At 38.4% G+C, this 25,090-nt stretch overlaps 1 protein-coding gene across 1 annotated transcript in view; it reads right to left on the reverse strand.

Annotated features, from left to right (window-relative positions):
- TYR (tyrosinase) overlaps positions 1-25,090 on the reverse strand; it is a 70,297-nt gene that overhangs the window by 7,780 nt on the left and 37,427 nt on the right. The window lies entirely within an intron of this gene.

Genomic DNA, 25,090 nt, shown 5'->3' on the forward strand with positions numbered 1-25,090 from the left:
CTGCTTCTCCATGATTTCCTGACCTATCCAATATCCTCTCAGCAAATTATTTTCCTATTTAAATCAGGGAAGTTAGTTTCTCTTGCATTCAATTAAACTCTGGAGCAATAGCTAAAATATTAAGAGACCACAAAGGACCAGTAAGAATGAAGGAGAAGCTAAAGCTCTCGCAGAATTTACGGTGGGTCATTAGTAGTGTGACAAGGAGAATGCCTTTGGATTATCAGGCTATGTATGTAACACAGAAGGAAGAACACTAGATCTGGAGTCAGAGAACTCCCAGGAGTTCTAGCTCTGTGGCTTAAGAACTGTATGACTTTAAGCAAATCACTGAAACTCATGGAGACTTAACCTTCTCATCCTTAAAATCAAAGTAATAATATTTGTCCTGTCTGTTTCCAAAGGGATTATTCAATGTGATAGTTTTTATGAGAGTGAAAAATAAGTAAAGCTATTTTTACTTAGTCTAAAGTAGGAGATAAAAGGCTAGGACATGGTCACAGGGTGAAGTCTTTTAAGAAGGTGATGCTTGGAAACAGGAATTAAAAAAAATTAAAAACACCCCCGCACACATTTTGAACAGTTTGAAAGACAATAAAGAAGAGAAGAAGGAGGCCAGACAGCAAGAGTGGTGATCATTTTTCTGTGATGGAAACACTTATGTTTGCATAGGGAACCTGGACTTCAAATGCTAGCTCTGGTCAAAGTTGATTTTTAATTGTGAATTAACTGAGGTATCAGCAGGCCGCAGATAGACACTGAAAATATCAATTGCTCTCTAAATTGCTCAATTATTAAATATGTTAACTGAGTACCTACTGTATGTCAAGTTTTGGAGAAACATGAAACTGTAAAAACCTGAGTTTTGTTGTTTGTGACAAGGGGAAATTTGTAAAATTTCTTAACCTGTTTGACATTCCTTTTCTGCATCTTCCAAATGAGAATAATATTTATGACATAAAGGTATTGTGAGGATTCATTAAAATAACCTAGGATACATGACTGAGTGCTTGACAAATGGTGAGCAGAAACTGTCATCATCCCAGCCCCCTTCTTTCTCCTCCTCATTACTAATGCTACCCTGGAGAACTTTCCAATTGGTGAGAGACATGAGACATGCTGTAACAGAGATGCTGGAGCCATGTATATGTGAGCTGGATGTTTAAGAATGGTTATTATTTTGCTAGGCAGAAATGTGGAAGGAGAGGATTCCAGAAGGTTAGTTGTTCTATGTGTGCCTCCATTTCCTCCAGTAATTTGAGGAAATGGATGCACACATATTTGGGGGCTTAACAAATAAACCCCCAGTTCTGTTCAGTTCCTAAAATGTTATGAATTAGTCTTTTTGTTTTAACTTCTATAGTGTTCTATTCACAAGCATTATTTATTCATTATACAGGGTTGGGCAAAAGTAGGTTTATAGTTGTGAATATATGAAACACAGAGGTTAGTCTTGTATTATTATTTATTCAATATTGTATTATTTTTCATATGAACAGCTGTAAACCTATTTTTCCCCACCCTATACACAGTTCAAAAAATATAAACAAGCAAAAAAGAGAACAACAAAAAATTACATTTAATTGCTCCATATTTTGTTATATCTAGTTTTAAAACTATGTATATATAACATATATATTTTAACAAAAATAATTATACTGTAGATAATGTTTTACAAGGCATTTTATTTGTACTAAACCATGTTTAATCAATGTTTACTGGTATTCAATTGGTAATAAATCTATTTTTAATGGGAAGGAGGTTCTCTGATAATTAATCTTTCCCCTACCCCTATTAAACTGACTGATTTAGGAGCAGCCCAATATACAATGAGTTAATAGACAAAGGCTCAAGGCAAAAATTGTGCCTTTTGTCAATTGAGAAAAATGACTACTATAGTTCAATTTATAAATCTTGCTTCTGCCCAGAAATAAAAAATTCCTTACCTAGATAAGACAAGGACATCAATTCTTAGCACCAAAAGGTTTAATGGATGAAATCATTAATGTGCTCACCCACCTTATCAACCTTTTAAAATGAAGGTATTAATCTTGATTAAATTCTCCATTGGTGGTTCTCATCATCGGTTAATTTCATCGAACCATGTCTAAAATGCCTCACTTTGGAATACTAATGTTTAACTTAGATAATCACACTGCCTTTTGCAGGGGAGGGTGTGAATATCCTCTTACCAAAGATTCATTTAAACTAGGGATACCTCATTTAGTCTCCAGACTCTGGGAAAGTTTGAAGGTATCTTAAATCAAGATTTGAAGAATGAGTATTTAGAGAAATGGTAGAGGTGTTTCAGAAAACTAGGATACATTTTGCAAAAGGTTTTTGATGAAAGGTACATAATAAGTTCAAGAAACTAAAAAATGACCATTATGTCGATGGAGAGTGAGGAGAGAATCATTCAAAATGAGGCTACAGAGAATAATAGGACCTGAATCATGAAAGGGAGTGGATGCCACATGAGAAGTATTTGTAGTTTTTCCTAAGAGTACTAGGAAGCCACTGTTCGTATCTGGGGTGGTGGGTATTAACATAAACAGATCATAATTTTTTAAATATATTTTTATTGATTTCAGAGAGAAAGGCAGCGGGAGGTAGAAACATCAATGATGAGAGAGAATCATTGATCAGCTGCCTTCTGCACACCCCCCACTGGGGATTGAACCTGCAACTCAGGCATGTGCCCTTGACCAGAATCAAACCCGGGGCCCTTCTGTCCACAGGCCGACTCTCTATCCACTGAGCCAAACCAACTGAGGCACAGATCATCATTTTTAAAAGATTACACAGTTTGCATTGTGGAGAAGGGGCTGATGGGCACTAATAGTTGATGTGTATGGAATGAGGAAACCAGTGAGACGCTATGTTTAGGCCAAGAGATGATGTGTGGCTATCCAAGCAGTACAGCTGGGGGAGGAGATGTGCCAGAAGACTCCATGTTTTCTGGCTTATGCTGTGAGAAATAATATTTTTATTTCCCAAGATGTAGATCGCTGGAGAAGTGTGGCATGAGGAAGGGATGTTAACATCCTGAGTGTTGATGGGCTGTGCTTGAAAATGCTTTTGGAACATTCCAGTGGTGATGTCAGGTGGGAAGCTGGATGTTTGGGTCTGGATTTCAGAGCGAGACTTACTCTGGAAATATAAATGGAGACCCTATCAGCCTGTGGTAAATAAGGGAAGCTATGAGTGTAGGGAGACAATAAAAAGATAAGAGCGTATGGGCTTATTTTTCTCAGGTGTCATCTTTCTGAAAAGCCAGGGCAGATGAAGTGATAATCACATTCTTTGAAAACTACAACTAGGGATGCCTCCAGAAATCCAGGCAAAATTCTAGTTACTCAAAACATACTGAGTGGATTCCTATCTTTTCACTTCTTTTTTATTATTTGTTTTATCCCTATAGCCCTAGTTTTGAAACATTTATCTGTTGAACCAAACCTTAATGAATAAATGACAATAAATAACTTCATTTAAACTTAGAGAACTCCTTCAAATCCTCTCAATTTAAAGAAATCTACTCTTGTAGAATGGGGATGGAACTATATATTTTAACATAGTTATGAGAACCAAAATGAAATAAAGTGAAAAGTAGAATAATGCTTAAGGATAAAATGAAAGAATATTCATAAAGTGCTTGGCCTAGTTCCTGAAAGGTAATAATTTATGTTTTCTTTCCTCCCAAACCCCTCATTTTACAGAGTAAATAATTCTAATCTAAACATCACAGGTAGTTAGTAACACAACCAAGACTGGATTGAGTGGTCTGTTGCTAATTATAGGAAATGCACTTGCCTTCTGTGTGTTTAGGTAGGGTGATGGAAATGTGTGCAGTTGTGAGAATGCATGTGTTTCTATCAAGGACTGATGTGCAGATTATATCTCTCAAAGGCAACTTGGAAGGGGCTGTGCTTGACCTTCATCTTGAAATGCAAGCTCTTTGTGCGTTGATTACACAGTAATTACCAAAAAATGTTCCTTTGCTCTAAGGACTCACAGGTCTCACAGTTTATACTCAGGGAACAGAGATGAATACAATACAAAAAGATCAGGAAAGGGTGTGCGCTAGCCTAGCAAATACAACTAAAGAGAGAGTGGAAACAAAATAAACAAGTAGGCAGAAAAAGAGGAACAGAGAAAGACTAAATAGCGTCTGAGTGGGGAATGGGTGGTGTATTAATCAGAGTTGGAGAGAGAGAGAGAGAGAGAGAGAGAGAGAGAGAGAGAGAGAGAGAGAGAGAGAGAGAGAGAGAGAGAAAGAAAGAAACACACAATAATGTTTGACCAAATGGCTGGGTGCCATGCCTAGACACATTGACACATAATATTAACCAGTACAGGTGCTGTCAAGGAGGTGCCCCATCTTAGAAGACACTGGAACCTTAGTTTTGAAAACAGTAGCAGAAGTCTGGGTACAGAAATAGAAAGGGAAAGGCAGCATAGGAAGACTAAAGCACAAGCATAAAGAGGTTTTCATCAGGGCCTTGCAAGTAGTTCAGAAGGGCTACAAGTAAGGATGTATGTGGGTACATGTGGCTAAACCAAGATAGTGTAGGGCCTTTCTACACATTACGAAAGGTAGCAAGTCTGAATATTAGTCGGAAATCTATGAAGAGCCAGTGGAGGATTTTAAGCAAGGAGTGAAGTAACCATTTTAAATGAGTGTATAATTAAATGAACCAACAGCTGAATTTGGAGGCCTAAAGAGCAACCATTGAATAGATTCATGACCTGCTGTGCTATGAATACTGGAAATATTTAGAGCCTCCCTCTGGGTTTGAAATAACAATGTGCCAGTAGGTCCTTTTGTTCATGCTCCTGGCTAATGCTAGAACTCATTTAAGAAGTATTAGGAAGTTTTAAATGGAAAACAACACCTTTAAAAGAAATGGACACTTTAAGAGCATAGATTGTCAGGGCTGACTAGTTGCAAATGAAAAGCCTATTATACAGCTAAGAAATTCAACCAGGCGCAACCTCAATTGAGTATAATTTCAAATGTATACTTGAAAACTTCTTTGCTTAGTTGTAGAAAGGGCAAACTAGTCCTTAGGGAATAGGGAAAGGAGTGAAAACCAGATTAAAATCACTAAAGCTAATGATGAAACTTGAGGGAATTTAGTGTAACAACCAAAATGTCAGTGATAATGAACCAAAAAGAACCAAAGAACTACAAGTCTAAGGAAAAAAGGCCATTTTAGAGGGTTCCTTTTCCTTTTCCCATCAACACTTATGGGTGTCGTTAAGTACCAAGGCACCCTGCTATGAACTGTTTTGTGAGCACATTAAAACAAGCCACGGTGCTTCCCATGTGATGATAATGGGCAACCTTGATTGAGAACCACTGCATTAAGCAGAAATTGTACTCAAGTCAAATGAGCCAGGCTGCACTCACAAGAACATAGCGAGTAAGAATGCATCGGTGAAAAGGTATCACAAAGGGCCATCCCTCCCAGAGGAAGCTGAATGTATGTAGGGAACCGACTATTCATTGAGCTCTCCATAGATATTATTGATTGACCTTCAAGTCCTCCGTGCTCTTACCTATGACATGGCGATAGTGCAGCTTACCTGTCCCCTGTCACTAAATTGTCCATTTAGTTATTCATCATATATTCTGTCTTGTATTCACTACATATCAAGCTCCAAGGATGGGGAAGCATGGATCCCTGTCCTCATGGGTCTCACCCCAGGATGTGATGAAGAGATACATACATTTCAAAGTGATGTAAAGGACACTCCTGGAGGCATGTGTATAAAACCTATGGAATTACAGCAGGAACAGCTAGTGGTCAAAGTGAAGGGAAGCTTCACACCAGGGATGCATTTAAACGTGGTGAGTAGATAGATTATGGGGAAGCATGACATTTAAAACACAGACCCACAGGGAGACTGGACACTGATGCCGTTGAAAAATGAAAGTGGTTTTGGTGGGTCAGAATGAAATATAAGAAGTACAGGATCTATAGGAAGTGAGACTGAATAGGTGAGAAGGGTCATGCTGTGAAAGACCTTCTGTATACCAACTTGGGTAGGTAGTTTGGACTTGATCCTAAGAATTAATTTGCCACTTAAGTAGCTACTTTAGATAAAGAGTGACCATAATTGGATTTGAATTTTAGAAATATAGTGGGTATATATTATATTATATTCAATATTAATAAAACATATTCAATTTACTGAGGATCTACATTAAATAGTAATTGATCACAATGTATTAGTTTCATCTATTGGAGATCACAATGTATCATTAGACTAAAAGTAACTAAGGGAACTTCTTTATAAGCAGACAACTATTACTTTTCTTAAGAAGATTAGGCTGCCCACTTCCTTTCAAAATTTCTCTTCATTTAATATGAAGCTTTTCATTAGTTTCTGTTTTTCATTAGAAAATACTTCTGAGTGCCTGGCTGCTGTGGCTCAGTGGTTGAATGTCAACCTATGAACCAGGAGGTCACAGTTCAATTCCCAGTCAGAGCACATGCATGGGTTGTGGGCTCAATCCCCAGTGTGCAGTATGCAGGAGGCAACCGATCAATGATTCTCTCTCTCTCATTGCTCTCTCTCTCTCTCTCTCTCTCTCTCTCTCTCTCTCTCTCTCTCTCCCTCTCCCTCTCCCTCTCCCTCTCCCTCTCCCTCTCCCTCTCCCTCTCTGAAATCAATAAAAATATATTTGAAAAAAAATGCTTCTGAGGCTCTCATAAAATAATATAAAAAGAGCTAGTTGATTTAGTAGTAATTTCCATTTAATAGGTATTCTTCATACTCTTTTTCCAACAATACTGCCAGAGTTATTTGTAGCAGTAGTGAGAGTTAGCATACCAACTATATATTAGGTACTATTCTAAGTATTTCTCATCTCATCAAAACAATCGTATGAGATATGTTTTATTCTTGTTATACATATTTTACGGATGGGAAAACCAAAGAAAAAGAGGATAATAAACTTGCCCTTGGTTACACAGCTAGGAAGTGGCAAGTAGCAGAATCAGGATTCAAAACTAGGTCGTTTAGTTGCAGTACATGTTCTTAGCTTTAGTGAAATATTGCATGGCAATAGTATTCACATTAAGACGCATAAAAAACAAGCAAACAAATAAAAAGCGGGAGTTTAAATAACTTAGCTCAGTTCATTTAATTATATAGAGAAATGTGAGCAGACAGGAACAAAATAGCAAAAATACATGGGTGTCAGCCCAAGGCATTTGGAATTACTCCATATGTAATGAGAGTCACTGTTGCCATTTGAGAAAGTTAATGACATGAAAAAAAAGTTGTGCATAGAAATATTTATAGGGAAGTGTTGTCCAGGATGGAGTTTGTATTGGAGAGATGGGAAGCAAGGGACCAACACAGTGGTAGCTAAGTACCTAGGGCCTATACTAAAAATGTAAGAAATCAAAGGTAATATCTGTAAATAAAACAAGAAAGCAAAGAAGGTCACAAATGTTTGAACACCAGGGGTGCCATCTGGCAGAAGGAAAATTCAGCATGAGCTCAAATGCTTCTTTTTAATGAACAGCGAGCATCCATGATACCCAGGGATATGTATGATGTACAATTATAGAAACTGAAGGAACACAAATACACAAGTAATTTATGGAGAAATAATACTAGTATCATTGGAAATTTAGACGAGAAAAAATATAATGTGTTCAAGTCTTGCCTAAAAAACAAAGAAGATCATACAAAACAACTTTCAGAAAGCAGACCCATCTAGACTGACAACCTGACAGCCTAATCACAGCGAATGATTCAGACTACTGGAAGGAAGGCGCCCACGAAAAGATAGATCAAGGCCTGAAAAAAATTTTCTTCTGTGTGTTTTTCTCTAAAATAGTAGCTATATACCCACCTACCTACCTTTTATTTTATTTTTATTTTTTGCAGCCAAATCTTCATCTATAAAGATTTCCAAGTCCTTTTCCCTTTCTGTTCCTCTAACCTTCTATGCCAGTTGTGAACATTTGACAAATGTATTTCTCGCCAAGGTCAGTGAACTGAGTGTCACCCATTCTGTAGTCAAAAATATAAACTGCCACTTGAGGAAAAGAACTTGGTTATTCTGTTTGTACTGTATCTCCCTCCACCATGGGGAGGGAACTGATGCAAAGGAAAGCATCCCTATGTTCTGTGCTAAGAAATAATGTCTGGAAAGGCGAGAAACTAGTGAAGCCCATCAAGCAAACAATGAATATCAGAGTATACACAGTCCAAGGAGCAAGCGCAGACTGTCTCAGGAAGAGTCAATGTAAACTAAACTTGAAGGGTCTATGACAGTGAGAACTGTGGGATTCCTATAAATGTCCCAGGTTGTCATCACTTCTTTCCTATTTTCCCAAGTGATTGTAGTGAAATTCATGAAATGAGAAACACATCAAGGAGAAACAGGGACTACAGAGACACATTCCAAGTGGCAGAAAACAAGGAATGAATGCCGAGGGCTGGAATGGACATGGCAACCATCCTTGCAGTTTTTTTTCCTTGAGCCCAGCTGCTAATAGTGTGTGGTACCTGGACATCCTTTGCATAGAACAGAAGCCTTGAATTTGGCACATTTTCTATCTGACATCGGGGCAGTGTTTGGTAATCCCCAAACTCCAATTCCCAACACTAAATCCAGCAAATATTTCTGAGTGGCTGCCATGAGTCTTGCACCTAAAGACCTTAGAAATAGTGTTCCTGCACTGAAAAGCGCCCACAGTCTGGAAGGGAATACAGATACATGAACAAGCAGTTTTAATAGGCACTACAGTGAAGATAAGTAACAGACAATAAAAAGAAGGATGTGATCAGCCCTGACTGATGGGAAGGAAAAAGAAGCACTGTTTGGGCTGGGGCTTGAAGAGTTGCTAGAGGCTCTGTTGGTGGATGGAGAGAGAGGGACAACCTCGTAGAAAATTTCAAGGAAGAGAGAACAGTTTGCACAATGGTCCCCTGGAATAGTGGCACATCCTGCATGATTCCATTTAGGATTCTCTCCAGCTGGGGAATAGGTGAGTGTACTTTGCCTTCAACTTTCTGTGACTTCAGTTAGGGTGTCTACTTTTCTTTCTCTCCTCAAGGGATCTTCACCACCTTTCTGTGCATTTAGAGACCTGTATGCAAATAGGAAGGAACTTCATAATTAAATATGATATACCAAAGTACTGGGGCTCTGTCAGTCTTGAGAGAGTGAAAGAAACTTTGAAAAATATTTTACTTGCCTTTCTCCATAGAATTCTCAAGGGAGGGATATCTAAGGGAATTTATATTTGAGGAGAAAATACATGTTATAGAATAATAGAAGTTTATATTAGAACATATAGTTATGAAGCTATTATCTTACAGGTCCAAATGCACCCTCCCTTCTATAATAATAAAATATGCTAATTAGACCCAATAGCTGAACGACCTTCCAGACGTCATTCCAGACGAAGTTGCAATGGCGGGGGCTGAGGCAGAGGTGGTTAGGGATAATCAGGCAGGCAGGCAGAGTGGTTAGGGGCAATTAGGCAGGCAGGTGAGTGGTTAGGGGCAATCAGGCAGTCAGGCAGGTGAACAGTTAGGAGCCAGTGGTCCCGGATTGTGAGAGGGATGTCCAACTGCCGGTTTAGGCCTGATCCCTCATTGGGCCTAAACCGGCAGTTGGACATCCCCTGAGGGGTCCCGGATTGCAAGAGGGTGCAGGCCAGACTGAGGGATGACCCCCTCCTCTGTGCACGAATTTCGTGCACCAGGCCTCTAGTTATAAATAATAAGGTGGACAAGTTGATAAGTTCTGTTGATTTCATTCATCCTCTTTCTCAAGTTGCAACAGTGTTTTCTCAATAAGCCCAGGTAAAAAGTAGCCATGGTGACAGAGGAGGCTAGGCATAGGCTCAACAATATAGCTCTCCTTCTCACAAAGGCTGACCTAGCTACAACCATTCTGCAGTCCCAAATATGCTAATACTAGGGACCACTGTGAGGTTCTGGTGACACACTATTCCTTGGGAGCAGGGAATAATTCACTCACCTGATGCATTGATTGCATTGGACTCCTATCATCAGAAAGCACACAGTAATTGCTTTCGCCAGAATAGATGAATATCTGCAATTGGATTTGCTTCCTCTGTAGATAGGCTTCTGCCAGCATCACCATGGGCCCATGGAATGTTTCTTTATTATCACAAATTCTACTCAATTTTGCTTCTAACTGCAGAACTCATTCCACAGCAAAAGCATTGCAGCACTGTGCCATTTCATATGGAATTTAGCTTTACCATGCAGTACATTACCTAAAAGCAACTGGCCTAATAAAAGAATGGATTGGCCAGTCAAGATTCAGCTAGGGTACCGGTTGGGTGAAAACATCCTGAAGAGTTGAGTCATGTCTGACAAAGGCAGTATATGCTACAAAGGCAGTATATGCTTTGAATTACTGACAAAGTATTCTCCATGTGCATTCTCTGAAGGTGCTAGAAATAAGAGTAGAAATGGGAATGGTTCCTTTCACAACTACATCTTATAACCCACATACAAATTTTTCCCCAGTCATTCAAACTTCGAAATTGTCTGCTTTTTATGTATTTTTTTTCAAGTAGGACTGCTTCTACAAGGATACATAGTAATATTACATTGAATTTGAAGATCAACTGAAGGACATTTTAGGTACTGCATGCCACTGAACATGTGTATAAGAAAGAGGGATACTACACTGGGTGAAGTGATTGATCCTGACTATCAAGGTATATTCGGAGTGTTGCTACACAGTAGTCTAGGGAAGTCTAAGTATGAAATTCAGAGCGTCCTCTGGGGAGTTTTAGCATTTCTGTGTTAAACAGTAAAATTTAATGGAAGACTATATATAGTAACCAAAAAAAAAAGCAAAATAGCTTAGAAATCAGATCCTCTAGGCATCGAAGTTAGGACCATTCACTTGGTAAAGGGGCTTGGCTAGCAGAGACACTGGCTGAGGGCAAACAGAACATGGTGTGGCTAGGAGAAAACATAATAAATAACAAGCAGGGCTTTATAACCTGTTATGGAAATGAGGTCTGCAGCAGCCACGCTTATGTTCTTCCCTGTCTATTCTAAGTGTAATTTTACACACTACCTAATTTGTGTCTGGGTATGTATATAGACGTATTTTGGTATGTTAACTTTTTCCCTGTCTCCTTTCTTTTTGTTCTTTCATATAAGAATAATCAATAATACTTAATTTTACAATTTTGTTTTTAGTACAGAATATCCAATATGGACTGTGATATTCTGGAGAATTATGTAACATCTCTCAGAGAGGGATGCTGTGAGGATTAATCAGAAATTAATATAATGGCTTTGGGGGCTTTAGTTATCGCTTTTTGGTGATAGAATGTGAGAATCTTTGTAAAGGGAAGAAAAGTGTAAGCATGGCATTGGTTTAATAGGAAATTTAACCACGTGTAGGAGGTTGTGTGTGTATTGATTCTAAATGGCCAGAGGGTGGACTCTGCTAGTTATTAGCCAGTGTGTTTTTTCAGCCCCAAAGACTCTGCACTCTACCTCACACTGTGATACTGGGGCTGAGACTCCTTTGCTAGCTGGGTCCCTGACAGACACTGGCAATAGATGAGAAAAATGAAGAACATGTTTCTTCTTGTTTATTTCAGCAACTGCTCTTTATCCTAAGAAGACTCCTAGAGTCCAACTTCCAGCTTTTTTTATCAGCATTCCCAGAATCAGCATCATTCCCTTTAAGAAGTTTCAATATGAGTTGGGCTAAAATCCCCCCTCAGAAGTCCAAGATCTAATTCTATAAGAAATTGCTAAATTCCTGCAGTATCAATGCCAGCTCACTAGAGCCCTACTCAGAGGTTTGAATTTCTGCTCCATGAGTCTCCTCTTTTAATACTAAGTAGTGCCATGAGATTCCAACAGTAACTGAACAATGTCTCCTCATCAGAAGTCTGAGTCCAGTTCTGGGAGGGTCCTCCAAAAGCCATTAGGTTCCAGTACCTATAATCATTCTCTAGCCCTAAGGATGGCACTGTTACCTCCAGGTCATATTCCTTTGTTCTTTTGTGGGTAAGCATGAGATTTGGTTGGAAAGTTTGTAAGGAGGACATTCTGAGAAAAGGGAAGTGGGGGAAGGTCACCCGCCCTGTTTATCAGAATTTCAACTTAGGGGAGTGCCAAAGGCAGCGCCCCTAATTATTCCTTGACCTTTCCAAACAAGTCTGTGCATGTGCAGACCCCCAGGTGTTTACTGGAATTCTTATGCTTAATCTTTGGGTGTCCTTGCTTAAAGGACACTACAAACACATGTGTCCTCCCAATATAACTTACCCTACTGATTGTATTTAAAAGATAAACTTTATCTCAAACTGCTGCTACAATAAAAGCCTAACAAGACAGGCAATTGAGGCTGTCTGGTTCCTTTAGCCAGGCAGTCCCTTAGACCTCTCTTTCACAGCAAACATTGTGTCACAGTAAGCCATTCATCCGTCGCTCAGCATCTACTGGTCAGCCCCCTCATTCTTTCAGTTTCCTTGTTCACTTTTTATTTCTCTAATCTATTTAACCTGTTATTGTATTAAATTCTCTCCATTAAAATGAATGCCAGTATTTCTATTTTCTCTCATAGAATCCTGACTAACAGAGAATACACACACATCCTTATTTTTTTAATAATAAACTATAAGAAATTAAGTTTTTCTTGGCTAATTGGCGATAAGTTAATATTTTACAAGATAAGAAAAATTTTACATATAAAATTAAGAAAAACCCAGCCAGTAATTATATTTAGATTTCACACATTTTACACATGAAACATATATTCACCTACTCAAATTGTACCAAACATACCTATAAGTTTCCCAATAACAGAAACATACATCTGCTTTTAAACTCAAATGAAAAATTACATGTCCTACAAAATAGCCAAATTTGAAAAAGTATATAAATATTCAGCATGAGGGGAGTGTATAAATTGTGCTGGTATAGAAAGTTCCTAATTTTTACTAAGAAATTTGTAAAATAATTACAAATTTAAATAATTAAAGTAAATCTTTACAAATGGGTAATAAATGCCAAAAAGGCATATTTTAAAATGGATTGAAATTACCTGAAAGAAAAAAAACAACAACACACCTACGTACTTGAATTGCACTAGCAAAATTTTGAGTGTTTAATACCTATAAGTGCAGATTTTCATCACTGGCTTTCTTACTCATATTGCATCCTGATGATATAACAATCTATGAATATTAGTTTTGAGCCATATGTTTCAGTTGCAGATGCCAAAGATCAGAATACATGTAAAATATTACTATTCAGTAGGATTTTCATTTTTCGTCTGCCTCCACACGGGCTCATTGACTGCCTAAGAAGGGAATCACAGCTCTCCCATGTGAATCCCATAATAATAATAATGCACCAGGAGAATTATTCTGAGTGCTAGTACTAACTTGTGAACTTTGATTCCTACGTTAACACCAGCCCTATTGAGCGGTTCCTCTGACAGCAGCCCTGAGTCGGCATCTGAACACACTGTCATGTCTTAGCCTCATCAGTTGCTCTCAGGATCCATTCCTCACTCCCTATTCTTTGCCCCAAGGATTTTGCTTGATTAGTTCCATCTTGACACCTATCACAGACACTGGTATTGCCTTCACTTTGTGACTGAGAAGAGAGGAGAAAATTAATACTTGTCAGCAATCAGTCTGCTTCTGCTAAAGAGGTAGAAATCTTGCTAGAGACCGTCATTTAAATTTAACAGTAAGAAAAAATTTGCAGTTTGAAAATCACATTTTTGCCTCATCGGAGAGCTTGCTAGAGTCACAGGGAAATGAGGCAAACAGATTCTAATGGGCGGCAAGACATGTTGAGGAAAGCCAGGATAGGTGACCTGTTTCAACTTTGGCAGAATATGAAAGGAAAGAGTAAAAGCCATAAAACTGGATCAGAGGGAAACTAGTTTTAACAAATTAATTAAGCTACCTGTGGGCTATGGAACTGTTTAGAATTCCTAGGAATCTAAGACCCAGAATACACAACCCTTTACCCACCGTTTTCCATTGGCCTTTACTGAAAGTCCATGGGAAAGAACAGGAGGCAAAAGAGAAGACACGTGGGCTTGCCCAGGTTTGAAGGTTAAGGGCATGTGCGTTTGTGCTCTGGGCTCCATGAGTGCAGGCTGTTCATTGGCTGCTAGTGAGGGAGAGGCAGAAAAACTGCTCAGATCACAGATCTTTTATAGATAGATAGATAGATAGATAGATAGATAGATAGATAGATGATAGATAGGTTGATTGATTGATTTCAGAGAGGAAAGGAGAGGGAGAGAGAGATGGAAACATCAATGATAAGAATCATTGGTTAGCTGCCTCCTGCACGTCCCCTACTGGGGACCGAGCCCGCAACCCAAGCATATGCCCTTGACCAAAATTGAACCTGCGACCCATCAGTCCGCAGGTCTACACACTATCCACTGAGCCAAGCCAGCTAAGGCTTTTGTTTTTATATAAAGAAAAAATATCAGCTGCTAGGAAGTGGGAGGAAACATTTGCACCTACACCCCAGTTCCTGCCCTGTTTCCAGGCAAAGATTAGCTGCCCCTGGGAGGGAGCTAAGAATTCTGCCACGGAACTCCAAGCTGAGCTGACAGACACTAGGCAAAACCCATAATATGAATCTTGAAACTTGTTCTGCTTGTCTTTTCCTCTCTGAGATTAATGGGGTTTTGCTGGTGCTTTTCTTAAGGGAGAAGTGCTTTAAAAAATACACTTTTTCCCCCTTTGATCAATATATAGGTATCTTTCTCCTGATGGATTGCTTTGTATAAGGATATGGCTACAGAAAACCCCTTTCATTGCTACCATTTTTGACATTTTTGAGTTTAATAATCTGTCTTTTCTAAGTTTCCAACAGATTCTCATCCACGTTGTTATTTCTAGATTATTGTGACATTTTGTACTTGACAACAGTTATCTTGGGCCTTCTTAACTCCAGGGTGGAAATAACATTTGTATCATACATCCTTGATTTTCTCCGTTCTCTGCTTTGCCAAACCTATAAGCAGAAATTTTATATGTATATATATTTTCAGAAATCCTTATATAACCTAAAGTATCTTAATAAAGAAAGTCATATAATAAAAAGACATTGTATAAATAATTTGACCAATGAGCATTTCCTATGGATATAGCATTTCCCTGGATATTTTATATATCATCATTATTTGATTAGTTTTCTGTTAAGGAAAATATGGAAAAATTTACCCTACAGAACAATCTTTTAGAATTGAAGCCATATAGATTGTTCAAGGCTTTCTAAAGCATTTCAATGTACTTCACTTCTAATGTTTCTTTTTTCTCTCTCATTTCTTAAACAAATTTCCATTAAGTTAAAATTCAGTCAGGTATCTCTTATTGTTAAAAAGGCCATTCTAAAACTCTTTTTCTTAATTATTCTTCCTTTCAAACAAGGTGCTGTCCTATCTCTCAGTTGTATTTTGTCATCCCAATTTTAAAAGCTTGGTCTAATTTGATATTTTTCAATTCTTAGTCTATATCTGTCCTACCACAGTTTGAATTATTTTCACCACCGATTATGGGCTGAATTGTGCTTTATAGCCCCTACCCCAAATTCATGTGTTGAGCCATGGCTGGTTAGTGGTTAGAGTATTGGACCATGCACTGAAAAGTCAAAGGTTTGATTCCTGGTTCAGGGCACCTACCTGGGTTGCAGGTTCTAACGCTGGCCCCAGTTGGGGCATGTGCGGGAGGCAACCAATCTCTCTCTCACCTCCCACTCTCCCTCCCTCCCACCCTCTCTAAAAAATCAATGGGAAATATATCCTTGGGTGAGGATTAAGGAAAAATAAAATATTCATATGTCTAAGTCCAGATCCACAGGATCTCACCATATGACTATGTGAACAGTGTCTTTAAAGAGGTGATTGAGAAAGGTCATTAGGGTGGGCTGGCGACCTTATAAGAAGAGGAAGTTAAGACTCAGACACATGCAGAGGGAAGACCATATGAAGACACTGGGAGAAGATGGTCATATACAAGCCAAGGAGAAAGAAACTAACCTTGTCAATACCTTGATTTTGTACTTCTAGCCTCAAGATTTCTGAAAAAAAATCTGTTTATACCACAGAGTCCTAGGTAGTTTGTTATGGCATCCCTGGAAGACTAATATACCACTCCACAGGTAATGTTTCTGATGTGATTACCAGTGACCTCCTAGTTGGCATAACAATATAACTCAAAGATGGGGACTTTCAATTAATATTGGTCAGTTAAAATCCTTTTCCAGTCAATGAAGAGCTCTGCAACTTTGAGTAAATATTTAATCTTTCTGAGCTTTGCTCTTTAAACTTTTAAAAAGGGTGTAAAAAATACTTTTTAAGAAAAAAAAATGATGGTGCATATGGAAATGCCTTGCATATATTCAGCAGATAGTAAGTTAAACATCTGATGTTTTATTTATTTTCTATTGTCCAACTAGTATGTTTCTTTAATTTAGAGGCCACTGCCATGTTGAATGATATAAATACTAGATGATGTATCTAATATTTTTTAAGCTTTCCACAAACTCTTCCTTTTCCATTCATATCCCTTCAGTCAGCCGATCCCATTTACACCTGAAGACCTCCCCTCATATTTTGTTGAGTATATAGAAGTAATCAGATCAGAATGCCCTAATGTTTCTAACACCAAGTTTACAAACATACATATACCCTTTCTATCTTTTGTCTCAGTCCAGGTGTAGAGGAATGCCCATCTCTAGTTATCACAAAGGCCCACCCCTCCAATGGTCTTAGGACTTAAATATCAAGAACCTTGCTCTGGCAGATTTTCCCTTTCACCACTGTGTCTCTTCCTTTGTACTCTTTTCAATTCTAATAGCATAAAACATTCTTTAATATCCTCTATCCTTAAAGAAATTAAACATTCTGATTCCTCCTTTCATACCATACCCCCTCTTCTGCTTCCCATTTCTCTGCTTCTTTTCTTGTCAGACCTTTCAAGAGAATTGTTCAGGACCCACTAGCTCTGGCTCCTGATTCTTCCATTCTGCTGAAACTTCTGCTCTCAGGGTCACACCTCCTACCCCCATGTTTTCAGACCCAGTAGGCATTTCCTCTCCCCATTATATTAATCTTTTTTTAAAAATATATTTTATTGATTTTTTACAGAGAGGAAGGGAGAGAGATAGAGAGTTAGAAACATCGATGGGAGAGGAACATCTATCAGCTGCCTCCTGCACATCTCCTACTGGGGATGTGCCCGCAACCCAGGTACATGCCCTTGACCAGAATCGAACCTGGGACCTTTCAGTCTGCAGTCCGACGCTCTATCCACCGAGCCAAACCAGTTTCGGCTATATTAATCTCTTAATAGCACTTGATCTATATATTTGTCTTCCTCATCCTAGAAATTTTTTGCCTACACAGCTTTTGTGACTTAATATCTGTGTTTTTCCTCTCCCTCTTTGGCCAATGATTCTGGTTTGCTTCTGTGACTTAGCAGTATCCCCCCATATATATTATTGATTTCAGAGAGGAAGAGAGAGGGAGAGACAGATAGAAACATCAATGATGAGAGACAATCATTGATTGGCTGCCTCCTGCACACCCCGCACTGAGGATTGAGCCCACAACCCAGGCATGTGCTCTGACTGGGAGTCAAACAATGACCTCCTGGTTCATAGGTTAACCACTAAGCTGTGCTGGCCAGGCTCCTATTATCCTCTTAATGATGGATGTGCCAGACTGTGACTTTTTTCTCTATTTATACTCACTCCCCGGGTGGCCTCTCTATTCCCATGATGCTATATAACGCCTATAGGCTAACGATTGCAAATGTGTGTCTCTAACCCTGTTCTTTCTTTTGAGTTCCATATTTCAAGATCCAACCAACTACTTGGTAGCTTCTCTTACATATATAATTGCCATATCCAAAAAGGAACCTAATATATTAAAAAGGAAACTCTTGACTCCATTTTCTTTAATAAATGTGTTACTTGCCTAGTCTTTTCTATTTCAGTAAATAGCTCCATTTTCTTCCCTAATGCTAATGCTCCTAAAACTAGAAATCATCTTTTTTAAAAAATATATTTTTATTGATTTGAGAAAGAGAGAGGGATAGAGAGGGAAAGAGAGAAACATCCATATGAGAGAGAAACAGTGATGGACCACCTCCCGTAAGTCCCCCACCAGGGATGGAGCCCACAGCAGGGGCATGTGTTCGGACACCATTTTTTTTCTTTCCTTTTTGACATTAGCTACATTTACATTACTACCTAGTATACTGACACATCCTGCTGGTTTTACCTCTAAAATGTAAAATGACACATGGACTCAATTTTATACCCAATAGCTCCATTGTCATCCATCTCCTTGAAATCACTATCATCTCTCACTTAAACCATTGCAATAGAGTAATCTGCATACCTACTAAAGTTCTCACCCCAATAATATATGTATATAGCAGTCAGGATAACTTTAAAAAATGTCAGTCTTCTTAAAAGTATTTCAGTACCTGATGAAATGATTTAAACTCTTTCCACTGTACTTAGGCCTCTACTGATTTCTGCTAATCTCTTCAGCCTCATCTTGTACCATGTTCCCTTTGATTAGCATCTTTAGCTTTGTCTCCTTGAGGCAAGCAAAGCTCCTTACTTCTATGGTCCTTCTGAATTTGTTGTTCTCACTTTCTGAAACACTTCTGAATTTTTTTATATATATATCTGACTCCTTATCATGACCCCAGTGTCAAGTTATAGCTCACTTTCTTGGTAAAGTCTGTTATTATTAGCCTATTTATATTGGAAACTTTCCAAGTAATTCTTTATAAAATACATATTTTATATCAAGCTATAGTACTTAACCGAATTTTGTGCTTATTTCTTTGTGTTTTTCCTTACTAGAATATAAGAATCTTAATGTCAAGGACCTCAGCTGTCTTATAATTGTGTGCTAAGAACTTTTACATGTGTTTATATAATTATTCAAGCCTACAACTTCAGATAGCTGCTAATATTAGCAGAATTTTATAGCTGAGAAAAGGAAAGCTTAGGGGACAGTAAGCAGCTTGCCGGAGATCATGCAGCGAGATGTAGCAGCCCTGGGATTCAAAATAAGCATGTCTGATGCTAAACTCTGTGATCTTGATTACATGATTTATTGATTCCCAGTGTCCTGATTTCCAGATTTTTAATTTATTTTAGAGCCTGCTCATCCCTTAAACCTGATATTTGCTGCCATTTCAACAGTTCTGACTTCTGGCTCTCTAATAATGATGGTGAGGACCTTCCTATAGTCATGCTGCTTCTGCCTCCCTTGGTCACATATCCCCTGTCATGTTAAACATTCCATTCTGTCTCTGGGACCTCCTACCTTGTAACACAAGACCTCGGTGCATTATTCCCTCTACTTGGCAAAATACTGTGTCCTTGGGCAGCTACCCTCTCTGGGCCCTGATTTCCTTATTTGTAAAATAAGGTGTTGTGATTGGTTTTAATATTCTTTTTCAGATTTAAAAGTTCCACAAACATCGATGACAACTCACATTTTTTAATCCTCTTTCATTGGGATTTTTAAGTTGTCAATATACTTTAAGCAGTTTAATTTCCCTAATACTAAAGCATATTAATCTGGCAAAGAATTGGGAGATTCTCCACATTGTACAAGGGAACATTTTTTAGATTAGCATATGGCTTCTTTATCAACTAGTAGAGTACAACTCAATTCCCTTAGATTAATATTTTGTTCCACAAGAAAATAAGTTATCAATTATACAGCACTTTAGTAAGTGTTTAATGAATGTCTCCTATGTGCTAAGGTCTGTGTTAGGTGCTTGGGTCTGTGCTAAATGCGAGAGATGATCAATACATAGAGCCAGTCTTCATGGAGCTCAAGATTTAGTGGGAGAATTAGATGAACCTACAAATAAGTCCAAACAGAACAGATTGGCGGAAGAACTCAATTCAACAATAGCAGCAAGAACAGAAACAATTGTGAAACTGGATAAGGATGACTATAATGGCATAAATGCTACGTGTTCAGGGAATTAATTCACCTGCTTTAGAAAACAAACAGGGAGCATTATTAAAGTTGGCCACAACCCAACAGTATGAAAAGAAACCAGGAAACAGACAGATTCTCCTCGGCCATCTGTCTGGTTCCTAGAGCAGGCTTGCAGACATTTCTCTGGTTTCTGAGCTCACCCCCTCCCATAACCCTGGGATTTTTGCCTTTCTGAGCAAGCTCAGCCTCGCAATCCCCAGCAGGCAAGCAATCTGCTGTTCGTTCCTAAAGCTGCAGGGACCTGCCTTCTGCCTGGACTGTTTCTGGGCTGCCAAGTTGGTAGGCACTTGGCTTGTGGGCATGGGCCAGGCAGCCTTAGCAGGATGGCCCAGGGGGTGCTTGCGGAGCAGAGCAGAGGGGAAGCCTCAGTGGCAAATACAGCCAAGAAGTCATTCCAAAAAATGTAATTAATCTGCAGCAAGGATGACGCAGGCTTGCCATCCCAGGAAATCTTTTGCTTTAGATTCAGACCTCACCGGGATTCCCATGCACTTGAGGGAAAAGCTACAAGACAACCAATGAGGTGCTGTCAACATTGTAGAGTCCTGAGAAAATAGTGAGTGCAGAACAAAAGCATTATGTACTTTAAAAAGGTTCCTTATACTCGACTCTCTTTATAAGAACTAGTTTACATATATGCAAACATTTCTCTCTCTAAATCCTTTATGAAGAGCGTCGGTTCATATCCCGACATATTACTTAACCTCTCTGTTTCAGTCCACTCATTCATGAGATGGGGTTGATAACAACACTTGAATGGTAGGATGCCCTAAGTATTAAATGCTTACGATGCACTTAGCATTTGGTACATAGTAAACACTCAAATATCAGCTGTGTTTTTAGCATGTTAGTAGCGTGTTAATTATTGCTTATTTCCTGAAGTTTCTTTTAACCTCATACTTCTGTGCCTCTCTTTTCTATAAATTGACTGTTTTTATTATCAGACTTCACAGGTCAAAAATCCTACTCATTCTTCAAAAAGCTGCCAGTCATAAGAGTGTTCCAAACAACAGAATCTAACAACTGATTACCCATTGAATATCCCTACATTACCAGGTGTGGTGATAGGTGCTGTAGTCACAAGGCTTGAAAAAGACTGCTCTTGGGGTCCTGACATCCTTGGTGCTCTATTCCTTGCTCCCACATACTCTAGCCTGTTAAACCACTATTACTGCAGAAGTTACATTTTGTTATTTACACACCTACACTGGGAGGCATTAGGTAGGGAGAAATAGTATTAGTGACTGCTGCATCCCCATGCCCAATGCAGCACACAACACATAGAGGGCACTTAATGTTTGCTGAATTAAATGGGTGGGAAACCATTTTTTCTGCCAAGGGCTATTTGGATATTTATAATGTCACTAGAGGCCCGGTTCATGAAATTCCTGCACTAGGGGTGGGGGTGGGGTGTCCCTCAGCCTGGATTGCAAGAGGGCACAGGCCAGGCTGAGGGACCCCACTGGTGCATGATCAGGGCCAGGGAGGGACGCAGGAGATTGGCCAGCCAGGCAGTGACCGTGGGAAGGCTTCAGGGTGTGTCTGGTCCATCTCACTCAGTCCCGATCGGCTGGACCCCAGCAGCAAGCTAACCAATGGGTTGGAGCATCTGCCTCTTGGTGGTCAGTGCATGTCATAGCAACTGGTCAACAGGTCAACTGTCTGCCCCCGGTGGTCAGTGCACGGCATAGCGAGCTGTTGAGTGGCCTTAGCATATCATTAGCGTATTACACTTTGAGTGGTTGAATGGCCGACCGGATGACCAGACACTTAGTATATTAGGCTTTTATTATGTAGGATTCCTGGGCCATAGGAAATTATTAATTTAAAAATTACCCTGCTATATTTGGTCAAATATTTAATTAACTCACCCCTAATGCCTTGGCAGGGCCAGACCAAATGATTTTGCTGGTCTCATATGATGCACAGGCCGAACATTTCCCACCCTTGAAACGGATGAATGACCATAGCATGCAGAGGCCTGCTTGCTTTTGCCCACCTAAGCCCTGTCAAGGAAATTGAAATCTTTCCAAAGCCCCCTTTCTATTGCTTTGACATTTATTTACAGGGTACCATTCAGCACTAATGTTCCCCTTCTTTCTTGAGGAAGCTATAGCCATAAAAGCTCTTCATTCCCTTGTGAAAACACAAGCTTTGCTTGAGGGGTCTTGTGCTGTTAGGTTGGTTTAAAGTTTCAAATGCTTCTGTCTTTATCATGGCCCAGATCTGATCTTCTTAGAGAAAAAGAATAAACAAACTCCAACCTATTCTTTTTGTTACATTGACTGCTCCTCAACACTCTCTCCTTGCCAGAAAGTTTTGGTATTATTTTACAACCTTGAGAAGAGCACAGAGTGCCTTGTCAGACCTTAATCTGAATAGTAGAGAAAAATAATTTTAACTATGAATTGGTCTCATCTATTTGTCAGTTACCTATTAATCATAACTAAAAGCATGATTAAGCTGTCACTAAAAAATCTGCTCAAGCCCTGTAATTGTACTAATGCATTCTACTGTCATTTTTTTCAAAAAACATTACCCAGAGTATTGTAAAGTCCAGAAAGGACCTTGGAGCTTTAGATCCAATTCAATCTTTTTGTAGATAAAAATACAAAAAGTTAAGAACTCTGAAGCCACGAACAAAAGATTGAATGAAAAGAACCATATAAAAACAACTTCTGAATAGCTAAAAGCATACCCCTAAAACTTTAAAAGATAATTAAGAACTGCAGAAAGTATTGGGAATATTTATGACAAAATGGCCAATGAAGAAAATTATGAGGAGCCTGTACAGCTCAGGAATAAAAAGACACACAAACCCAATCCAAAATAGTGGAAAATTAAACAGACATTTTAGAAAAAACACATTCTGTAACATACATAGGAAGTAGAGAAATTCAAATGAATATTTTCCTACTTTCCAGAGTAGCAACAAGAATTCAAATAAATATTTTTCTACTTCCCAGAGTAGCAAAGATTAACAAGGTTATAGCACCTGGTACAGGGTCACAGACATATTTTCATTCTCTATTAGTTGTGGGAAGATAGCTGGAACAATCATTTTGGGAAGACAATTTGGAAATATCTAACAACTTTAAATGTAATAAACACCTTTGAGTTCCAGTGTTGAAAATTTGTTCTTTAGCTGCACTCACAAATCAAAATTGTATATACACGTGTATGTGTGTATATATATATGTTTAGAAAAAGAGAAACAACTAAAATGCCCCTTAATAAGTGATTACTAAATTATGACGTATCTATACAATGAAATTCTTATTTAAAAACCTGTATTGTTTCAATTAAAGATAGCAATTATAAACATGTTTCATCTTAAGAGCAGCATAATATTATAATAAAATGTGTGTTGATTTTGTGGAGCATCTGAAATCTGTTTTAAAATGTCAGTTTGTTCCAAAATATGAAAGAGCTAATAAGGGACGCAATTAGGAAAGTGAATTTTATTTGACCTGATTTATAATACTTAAGTTAAAAAAAAAGTTATAAAATGTGTTAAAAACTGTAGCGAAGTGTTCTCAATTTTGATGGCCTTATTTCCTTGGTTTATTGCTTATTGCCTTTGCCTACAATATAAAGAATTATTTTCCACTTCTTGTCTGTATTTTAAACAAAACTGGGTGGCAGGTAAAGAAACATGTGTTAGATACTTGGATGACAAGAACATGGGGTTTTCAGAGCAGCTTAGAAACCAAAGCTCACTGAGAGATGCAAGGTTTTGGGATTCTCCATGTTCAAGGCCTTGTAATCTTTTTAATCTATCAAGTAGGAATAATACTAGAACCTACATTATAGACTTGTTATGGATTACAGGAAACAAAACTTATAAAGAGTTTAGAATAGGGCTTATAACATAGGAAAACTTAAATACAGTGGGGCCTTGACTTACGAGTTTAATTCGTTCCATAACGGAGCTTGTAACTCAAATTACTCGTATGTCAAATCAAAAAGTGAACAAGTGAGACAGGTGATGCCTGGCTGATGTGGCGTTCACTGTGACGTTCGCTGCGCCAACTAGCGGTGGGGTATCTGAAGCTGGCTCGTAACCCGAATTTTAGCTCGCGACTCAAAGCAAAAAATTGGCCAAGAGATGGCACGTATCTCGAAAAACTCGTTAGTCGGGACACTTGTAAGTTAAGGCCCCACTGTATATTTTAAATTATTACGTTAGATCCATGCTCTGATTTTTTTTTTAAGTGGCAAAGAATTTGGTTTAGTTTTGTAGTTTTGGTCTTTTTGTTTGTGTTGTTGTTGTCATTAGACAATTTTAGTTTGTCTTTATTTGTCCAACATGGGTACCTTTTGATGACAGATTATTTGGATTTTTTATAGCTTTCTCTGCATATGAGCTTTGAGGCTTATTTTCTTGTTTTAAATGCCATGCTTCCATTTTCTTCTTCAGCTCATACTTCCACTTTCTTATTGGTTTTAATGAGTTATGAGTTGTGCTTCCCAACCTTGAATATCCATCCTTGACTTATAAGCCTCCTCTTCTTAAGGGCTCAGCTCATCTATCATCCTTTTTATGTAACTTTCTAAGAATATCTTCCATGACTGTGCAGCAATCATAATATACTACCGTTGTTTACTTGATTATATTCCCATTAGACTGCTTTTTCAGACCAGTGATCCTATCTCATGATTCGGTTTCCTCAGTGCTTAGAGCCATATCGAAAAGTCTAGAGACATGCTGAAATCTTAAAACATGTTCATAGCATTGAATGATTATTACATTTTGCTTTTCAAGAGTTGCAAAAATAATTTCTTCAATTACAATGGCTCCTCCGCAGTTCCTTTTGCAGCTATGATAAATGTAATTTGCTAATGTTTTTAAAAATCCTTTATTGATAAGAATTAATTATATGTCTACTAATTATGTACTAGACAAAAGACTGAGAAAAATGAATATAATAAAAGGCATGGGCCCTGCCATTAAGTAGTTCACAGGTTAGTGGGAGAGATAAAACACAAATGAGTAACATAACCAATAAGAACAATGTGAATTATGTGTCCAAAATG

The sequence above is a fragment of the Myotis daubentonii genome, chromosome 9 (genome assembly GCF_963259705.1).
Source record: "Myotis daubentonii chromosome 9, mMyoDau2.1, whole genome shotgun sequence".
Taxonomy (NCBI): Eukaryota; Metazoa; Chordata; class Mammalia; order Chiroptera; family Vespertilionidae; genus Myotis; species Myotis daubentonii.